The following is a 10,000-nucleotide window of genomic DNA, read 5'->3' on the forward strand; positions in this document are numbered from 1 at the left end:
CAAAGGACATTAATGCCTAAGAAATACCAGAGCGGGAACTAGATGAGTTTAGCTGTGTAGTATGCCCAGATAGGTATATTTGCTGTTGATGGGCCTTCTGTATACGTACACAGACACACACACACACACACGCACACATATGGATTGATAGATAGATAAACGAAAACAATAAAAAAGGTTATGGTAGATTAGAGCCAACCCTTTTTCCCTTCAAACACGAAGATAATTAAAGTTCTGATATCTCGCGGATATTACCAACCTTGAAAAAATGTCCCAAGTTTCGACTGTTTGCCGATCGAGAGTTACGGCTACCAAAAGTGACTTTTAAAAGCGTCGAAGTTTTGTCCAATCGACGTCGATCGGGACGGATATGACGCGTCTCTGCTTCTTCTTCTTCTTCTTCTTCTTCTTCTTCTTCTTCGCGATTTTATTACTCCTACTTCTTCTTCTTCTTCTTCTTCTTCTTCTTCTTCTTCTTCTTCTTCTTCTTCTTCTTCTTCTCTTTCTCGATTTTATTACTCGTACGTCTTCCTCTTCTTCTTCTTCTTCTTCTTCTTCTTTTCTTTCTTCTTGATATTATTACTCGTACTTCTTCTTCTTCTTCTTCTTCTTCTTCTTCTCGGTTTTATTCCTCGTGCTTTGATCGGTCTAAATCACAGATTACAAATATTGGTTGCTGACTGCATCAAGTTAAAGTAATATCAATGTTATCAAGCTGTTATAATGCTTATGTTTTGTATCCATTTGATTTCATTAAGTTTATCTCAAAAACAAAGAAGATTTGAAACACCTTTATATGGACATCACTAGAGGGAATTGGAGAAGGGAGATTCAAATTTATTTATTTACGAGTTTGGAATGAGGAAACTCACCCTACCATTCTTGACTCTTGAAGGAATGAAAGAATACGCATATATATATATATATATATATATATATATATATATATATATTATATATATATATATATGTATATATATATATATATATATATATATATATATATATATATATATATATATATATATATATATATATATATATATATATATATATATATATATATATATAGTATGTGGTACATCGGCATTTACGCTTCACGCTTCAATGTAATTTTAAAGTAGCATATACTGTATATGCATACGTATTATAAAATATTTATTTATATTTATTTTCTGGTCAGGGAATAACTAGGTAAAACTCCAATGCAAAGGACAGCAGCAGCCTATCCCCAAGGGTGCAATAAAGCCTTATAGAGCCTTGTATTTTCTGCGCGCCGCGAAAATTGTATCCCGCGAATTTCGAAAATAAAAACTGACGAAAAAAAAAAAAACAACATAACACGATTTCCACTGCAGGCATTAGGGGACGTATCTGATGTTACATAAGCAACAGGAATTATGAAAAAGAGATCGAGTTAATAAGAGTTCTGCCGTTTTCGAGCAAAAATACAAAAAAAGAAAAAGAAAAAATAAACAAGTAAAAAATGCACCGAAGTTTCTTTGGCGCAAGCTAGTTTTCTGTACAGCGTATAATCAAGACCACCGAAAATAGATCTATCTTTCGGTGGTCTCGGTTTAATGCTGTATGAGCCGCGGCCCATGAAACTTTAACCACGGCCCGGTGGTGGCCTATCCGATATCGTTGCCAGAAGCATGATCATGGCTAACTTTAACCTGAAATAAAATAAAAACTACTAAGGTTAGAGGGCTGCAATTTGGTATGTTTGATGATTGGAGGGCGGATGATCAACATACCAATTTGCAGCCCTCTAGCCTCATCAGTTTTTAAGATCTGAGGGCGGACAGAAAAAGTGCGGACAGAAAAAAGTGCGGGTAGAAAAAAGTGCGGACGGACCCACAAAGCCGGCGCAACAGTTTTTCTTACAGAAAACTAAAATGGAGTCTTTTAATCACTTTTTTGTGTAGAAGCTGAATTATCAGACTTGGGTAGATTTTGCAAAGAATTTTTTCTTGACTGGGAAATTGTCAGAATGGAATTTTTTGGGGGGGGCAAACCTGTGTTTATCTTTGAAAATTTGGAATGCATTAACAGTTTCCATCTTGTGTATGGTTGATTTGTTTCTAAGATTTATTTACAGCATATGTATATATATATACATTTATATATATTATATATACACATATATATATATATATATTTTATATATATATATATATATATATATATATATATATATATATATATATATATATATATATAGGCCTATATCAAACTCCAAACAAACACTCTCATGAAATGAAGTAGAGAAAAAGAGACCTGGGAAAGTTATTCTGGGTTAGGAGAGCAATATATACGAATAACACTACTTTCTTTTTCAACGATAATTGTATTAACTCCTTCCCCACGCTTTCCCCACGCTTCCTGCTTATGCGGTCAGTTCCATTGCTTAAAACGATTAAGAACAGAGAGAGAGAGAGAGAGAGAGAGAGAGAGAGAGAGAGAGAGGAGAGAGAGAGAGGAAAAGATAAGAAGAAAGTTGCATGTGTGAACAGAGAGAGAGAGAGAGAGAGAGAGAGAGAGAGAGAGAGAGAGAGAAGTTATATGTACTGAGAGAGAAAAAAAAAGATAGAGAAGAAGGTTGGATGTGTGAACAGAAGAAGAGAGAGAGAGAATTTGTAGAGAGATTGTACGTATGTACCGAGAGAGAGAGAGAGAGAGAGAGAGATAACCAATAAACTTTCGTAATATACCTAAGCAATTTTAACTGTCGTCCTTATGAAACTTTCTTATAAAAAATAACTTATTGCTCATTATACAACACTCACGGAACGCCTTAGGATAAGTGTCCGCGCTGGCATAAGGCCTTCTTAATCCAAACCGTCCGCCCTATCCAGTTAAAGAAATATTTTCTGAAGACTGGTTCTTGTTAGCCGAATTCTTTGTGGTATTCGGATATATGATAATCCATTGCGCCGTTTATAAGCGACGCCAGATAAAACGACCGTATAACAAGACAGAGACGAACAGAAACATTCTTACAGATAGCGACATGGCGACTGTTTTTTCCGTAGAGGGGTATCGCCGTCAATGCACCCCACGCTGTGCACTGTAGGCAGCACTCAAGGTTCTTTGCAGCGTCCCTTCGGCCCCTAGCTACAACCCCTTTCAATTCTTTTGACTGTACCTCCGTTCATATTCTCTTTCTTCCATCTTACTGTCCACCCTCTCTAACAATTGTTGCACAGTGCAATTGCCAAAGGTTTTCATCCTGTTACACCTTTCAAACCTTTTTATTATCCCTTTCAGCGCTGAATGACCTAGCAAGTCCCAGCGTTTGGCCTTAGTAAATCTTATATTCCCGTTGCAAAACAGCTTTTCAAACCTTTTTATCATCAATTCCCTTTCAGCGCTGAATGACCTCGTAAGTCCCAGCGTTTTGCCTTGGTAAATCTTATATTCCCGTTGCAAAACGGCGCGTTTTGTCTCTGAAGAATTAAGTGGATCTTCTTTTTCAGACCAGGGAAGGGAATCGCGGGCCGCGTGGAGCCTTCTGCGTGAGATTTCGGGCGAGACAGAGTCCTCTCTCTCTTTACCTTTTGCGTCGTTAAATCAGGGACCGTTGCGGGCAGATTCCGCGTTCCGGAACAAAACCGCTCAGTTATACGTGCGGATTTCGTATTTCCCCCTTTGGGGTGATTCCGAATTCCGTCGCAAACTCCGGAACTTGGTGACTGCTCGCTGCTGCGTTTCAGACTTACTTATTTTCTCGCTGCGTTTTCTCGCTGCGCTTCAGACTTACTTATTTTCTCGCTGCGTTTCAGACTTACTTATTTTCTAGCAGCGTTTCAGACTTACTTATTTTCTCACGGCATTTCAGACTTACTTATTTTCTCGCTGCATTTCAGACTTACTTATTTTCTCCCTTCATTTCAGACTCAATCATTTGTTCGTGGCGTTTCAGAATTACTTATTTGCTCGCTGTGTTTCAGACTTACCTGTTTTCAAGCTGCGTTTCAGACTTACTTATTTGCTCGCTGCGTTTTAGACTTACTTATTTGTTTGTGGTGTTTCAGACTTACGTATTTGCTCGCTGCATTTGGGACTTGCTTATTTTTTCGGTGAGTTTCAGACTTATTTTTTCCGCAGCTTATTTGCATTTTCGGACTTACTTATTAGCTAGCTGCGTTTTCAGACTTACTCATTTGTTCCAGCGTTTCAAACTCAATCATTTGTTCGTTGCGTTTCAGCTCAGCTGTGTTTTTCAGACTTACTTATTAGCTGCGTTTTAGTTTCAATTGCTTATTTGCTTATAATTTAATAATATAATAATATAATAATAATATAATAAAAGGTGTTTTGTTTCAGGTACTTAAATTTGTTCTCTTTTTTTATTTGTTTCTGGGTTTGTAATGATAAAATAACTAATAATAATAATAATAATAATAATAATAATAAAATAATAATAATAATAATTTAATAGTGTAACCAACAGAGAGGTGAATTGAGATCCTCTAGGGTTTATGTACTGGTCTCTTATTTTCTTAATTAATTAATTAATAATAATAATCTCTCTAATAATAATAATCTAATAATATCTCTCTCTCTCTCTCTCTCTCTCTCTCTCTCTCTCAAATTCTCTCTCTCTCTCTCCTCTCTCTCTCTCTCTCTCTCTCTCTCTCTCTCCTGATTAAATTAAGACTCCACATAACTGATTTTTTTCTATTTTCAGATGAGCGTCAAGTGACCTTCGACCCCAAACATGACCCTTACAATACCCATGAGAGGGCGGAGTCTTTCCAATCTTTTTTTCTCTGCGGGGACAAGGAACTAGCTCTGACTGGCCTCGTTGTGTGTGAGGTGAGTGTGAGATATTTTTATTTTCTTTATTCTTTTATTTATTTTGCTTTGTTTACTGTGTGTGAGGTAAGTGTGAGATATTTTTATTTTCTTTATTTTCTTATTTATTTTTCTTTGTTTTCAATGTGAGGTAAGTTAGCTATTGTTTTCTATTTTTTAAATTTATTTTTTCATGTTTACAAAAGCATCGGACGATATGATAGCCCTATATAATGAAATGTAGTGTATTTGTGTGTTATTTTCCGCGTGTGTAAGTGCGTGTGATAGAACAATAATCTCCGTTAATAAAATGGAGTGTATTCATATATTTTTTCTGCGTGTGTAACCGCTTCTGTAAGGACAACCGTATGCGTTGATAAAATACTGTGTATTTATGTATTTTTTTCTGCGTGTGTAACCGGGTGTGCAACAAACGTCTACGATATTAAAGTGTACGTACGTATATATCTTATGCGTGTGTAACCCGGGCGTGTGACTGTAATCTACGCGAAGAATATATTTATCATCTTCATCCATTGCTGCTTGTAACATTCTCCCAAAGCCTGTTGCAAATTTCGAAATAGGGCATTGTAGAAATGTTATGTGATTGCTGTAATAACATGAAAATCTATTTGAATGAGATTATTATTATTATTATTATTATTATTATTATTATTATTATTATTATTATTATTATTATTATTATTCAGAATAAATACTATTGCCTATGCAAATAAAAGCAAACTTCTGAAATAGCATGCCCATTGTGAAAAAAGTAGAGTCTATACAAGAGAAATGCCTTAGAGAGAGAGAGCTGAGCTAAAAAATCAGTAAAAATATATAAAAAGGTATTTTCGAAAATAGTCTTCCGTAGCAATTTTCTGCATTTCCCCGAGTCTTTTGTGGATAGTATTAAAGGTTTTTTGATTCAAGAAATAAATACTTAAGATTCCCTATTGAAGAAAGGAGGAGGAGGAGGAAACTTAAAAAGGTTGATTGATGATTTATGGTCACTAAAACTGGCATGAAAGAAAGAAGAAGAAAGAAGAAGAAGAAAAGAAGAAGAAGAAAGAAGAAAGAAAGGAGGAGGGGAGGAGGAGGAAAGAAGAGAAGAAAGAGAAGAAGAAGAAGAGAATAACAAAGCTAAAATATTCAGTGACAAGAAATCATCAAATAGATGCAGAAAGTATTTATTAAGAAAAGAAGAAAGAAGAAGAAGAACGAGGGAAGAAGATAAGGACTGAACTGGTTAAAATATAAAGAAGAAGAAGAAAGAAAAAAGGTCTTTTTTCTCCTCGAAAATGGCAATGAGTCTTCATGTAATTTTCGCTTCATACCAATTTCTTTGGTACCCGCGTCTTTGTGGATAAAAAATATCAAAAACGGATCTTTTTTTATTTCATCTTATTAAATGGGAAACTAAATTAATAATTAATAATTGAAGAGATTTTATTAGGAGGAGGGAGGAGGAAAGGGGAGGAGGAGGAGGAGGATGATGCGACGATAACCGTAAAGCAATTGTAATTTAAATTTACTTACATTTTACATCCCTATTGATATCACTTTTTCAAAACTGGCTTTCTTCTGTATTTCCTATGACCTGTCACTTCTTTCAAATGCAGCCCAGGCCCGAAAAAACAAGAATATATTTTTAATACTTATTTTTTTATTTGTTTATGTAATAGTTTGTTTCTTGGAGAAAAAAGGAGGAGGAGGAGGAGGAAACAAAAGGAGGAGGAGGAGGAGGAGGAGGAGGGAGGAGGAGGATTAGGGAGGAGAAGAAGAATACATATCTTTTTAAAGATATATCGCTCCATCATTACAAGACTGAAGAAAAATTTGAGGAGAAAGTTAGAAGATAAAGGATTGAATTGCGTCTTTTGAATAAGGCGTTTAAGTGCATTTCTGAGAGATGGCGAAGATTTTAAGTCAAATCAAAATCTCGGTGCAGTTATGGGACTTTGAAAGAAGAAGAAAAGAAATTTTGAGAGTTAGAAGAAAATATGTTTTTGAAGATAAAGGTTACGTTGATTGACTGATTTATGGATAAAAATCTTTGGTCACAAAATTTTTAGGGAATGAAGAAACCTCCTAGATGAGAAAAGAAGGTCTTATCTAACAAAGAATGCTTATCATGGAAGGGTTAAGACAAGATAAAGGAATTGATTTTTGACTGAGATTATATTTATGGTCATTTCGATAACTGGCATTCCTTTGAACTGAAGATTAAGAAGCCTTAAAGAATAGGAGGGTTATTTAGGCCGGAAACAAATTCGAGAGAGAAGAAGAAGAAGAAGAGATGGTCAGAGAATGAAAACGAGAAGAAGAAAGAAGAATGAAAAAAATTCAAATGATCGGAGAATTCTCCTCGAGAGATAGAGAGAGAATGAGAGAGCGCGAGAAATCAAGTGAATTTATATCCACTCAGTTGAAAAGAAGTGTCAAATTTCTTTTGGAGTAGCCGCGTCGCTGAAGTGATGTTAAAATAAAAAAAGATAATAAAACGGATCTTTTTGTAATATTCATAATCTTAAGACAGAAGTAAAACTAAATTAATAATTAATTGCCAAAAACAAGTTTTCTGTATTATCAGAACCACCGAAAACAGATTATTTTCCGGTGGTCTCGGTATAATCCAAATGAGCCGGAAAACTTTAAACGGCCAGGTTCAAAGCGATGATGCGACGATTATTGCCACCAAATAAAAATAATTCTCCGAGGCTAATTTAGAATTTAGTATGTTTATCTATTTGGATGATATTGATATGTTGGTTCAATCTTTTTCTGAGGGCGGGCAATAAAGCTGATCTTTTCTTCTGTATTTCCCTAAAAAAAAAGACAGTGACAGACACACTGCCCTTCTTTCAAATGCAGCCCAAGGCAAAAAAAAAAAAAAAAAAAAAAAAAAAAAAAAAAAAAGAAAAAATAAAATATAATTGATTTAATAATTATTTTTCGTCTATTTGTTTATGTGCGGAAGACTCGCCTCTTTAAGAAAATAATTTTTGATTTGTTTCTTGGAAAAAATTTAGGACGTGAGAGAGAGATGTAAATCTTAGGGGAGAAAATGCAGTTTAAGGTTTTAGGGTGTGGTGGATCATTAGCTTTGGCGGAGATTTGGCGTTTATAAATATCTTTTTAGAGGTGTTTTAATGGGGAGCGCATATATCGAGCTCCATCATTTAAGACTGCTCGTGGAGACTCAAAAAATTTGAAGTTTTGGAGAGACCAGAGCTCAGAGGAGGATTGCCCATTTAATTCTGCGTTGACTTTTGGTAATAAAGGCGTAGTCTAAGTGCATTTTTAAGATTCCTTGAAGTTGACGAAGGAGAAGCGAAGAAAGAGATTTTAAGTCTAAATCAAAATCTCAGTGAAGTTAAAGGACATAATTATATCCACTAGTTGAAAAAAGTGTCAAATATTGGTTGGAGAAAATAGCCGCTTTCTGATGACGTCAACATATAGACAGACAGACTTATGTAAACCTTTATTTGCTACTTTTTGAAATTTTGATAGAATTTAAGTAAAAAAAAAAAAAAAAAAGTAAAAAATACGCCGAAGAAACAAAAGTTTTCTGTACAGCGTAAAATCTAGGAGAGAAAAACAGATCTAAAATCTTGGTCTCGGTATAATGCTGTATGAGCCGATGAATTTTAACCACGGCCAGGTGGTGTTCTCTGGCGTTGCCAGAAGCACGATTATGGCTGTCCTTAAATAAAATAAAACCTACCGAGGCTGAGGGCTGCAATTTGGTATGTTTGATGATTGGATAACCAACATACCAATTTGCAGCCCTCTAGCCTCAGTAGTTTCTAAGATCAGGGCGGGCAAGAAGTTTTCTTTTTACAGAAAACTGAAAATTGAATACCAAAAAAAAAAAAAAAAAGACAGTGACAGACACAACAACCTCCCCAGAAAAAACATCCCAAGAGCAAAAAAAAAAAAAAAAAAAAGGATAAAAATAAAATCGACGATAATCCTGATATCCAGTAATTTTTCGTCTCCATTCCTGTCCGTCATGACTGCGGAGGAGCTCGCCTTTTAAGAAAAATACATCAGTCCCCGTCCTCTCTCTGATATACGTGACTTTCCCCGACGCGTCTGTGTGTCTTTCTGGAGTGGAATGCCGGCGTTGCGGAGGAGAGAGAAGAGAGAGAGAGAGAGAGAGAGAGAGAGAGAGAGAGAGAGAGCAGTTTAAGGTTTCTAGAAGGTGGTGGAGAAGTAGGAGAGAGAGAGAGAGAAAGAGAGAGAGAGAGAGAGAGAGGAGTTTAAGATTTCTAGAAGGTGGTGGAGAAGTAAAAGTGAGAGAGAGAGAGAGAGAGAGAGAGAGAGAGAGAAAGAGGGAAAAGCAGTTTTAAGATTCCTTGAAGTTGACGAAGGAGAAGCGAAGAAAAAGAAAGAGAGAGAGAGAGAGAGAGAGAGAGAGAGAGAGAGAGAGAGAGAGAGAGAGAGTAAAAGACGACATAATTATATCCACTAGTTGAAAAGAAGTGTCAAATATTGGTTGGGAAAATAGCCTCTTTCTGATGACGTCAACAGACAGACTGACAGATGTAAACCTTTATTTGTCACTTTTGTAAATTATTGATAGAATAGTGTAAGACAGAAGTGAAAAAAAAGTAAAAAATGCGCCGAAGAAACAAGTTTTCTGTACAACGTATAATCAAGTCCACCGAAAGCAGATCTATTTTCCGGTGGTCTCGGCGTAATGCTGTATGAGCCGCGGCCCATGAAACTTTAACCACGGCCAGGTGGTGGCCTATCCTCTAGCGTTGCCAGAAGCACGATTATGACTAGCGTTAACCTTAAATAAAATAAAAGCCTACCGATGCTAGAGGGCTGCAATTTAGTATGTTTGATGATTGGAGGGTGGATGATCAACATACCAATTTGCAGCCCTCTAGCCTCAGTAGTTTCTAAGATCTGAGGGCGGACAGACAAAGCCGGCGCAATAGTTTTCTTTTACAGAAAGCTGAAAATTGAGTACCTAAAAAAAAAAGACAGTGACAGACACACACCAACCCCTCCCCCCAGAAAAAACATCCCAAGAGCAAAAAAAAAAAAAAAAAAAAAAAAAAAAAAGGATAAAAATAAAATCGACGATAATCCTGATATTCAGTAATCTCTTTTTCGTCTCCATTCCTGTCCGTCATGACTGCGGAGAGGAGCTCGCACTCTTTTAAGAAAATGCATCGAGTCC

At 35.9% G+C, this 10,000-nt stretch overlaps 1 pseudogene; it reads left to right on the forward strand.

The window, feature by feature from the left end:
* Window positions 1–10,000, forward strand: part of LOC136840005 (uncharacterized) — a 59,730-nt pseudogene that overhangs the window by 13,223 nt on the left and 36,507 nt on the right.

This window comes from Macrobrachium rosenbergii, chromosome 7 (genome assembly GCF_040412425.1).
Source record: "Macrobrachium rosenbergii isolate ZJJX-2024 chromosome 7, ASM4041242v1, whole genome shotgun sequence".
NCBI lineage: Eukaryota > Metazoa > Arthropoda > Malacostraca > Decapoda > Palaemonidae > Macrobrachium > Macrobrachium rosenbergii.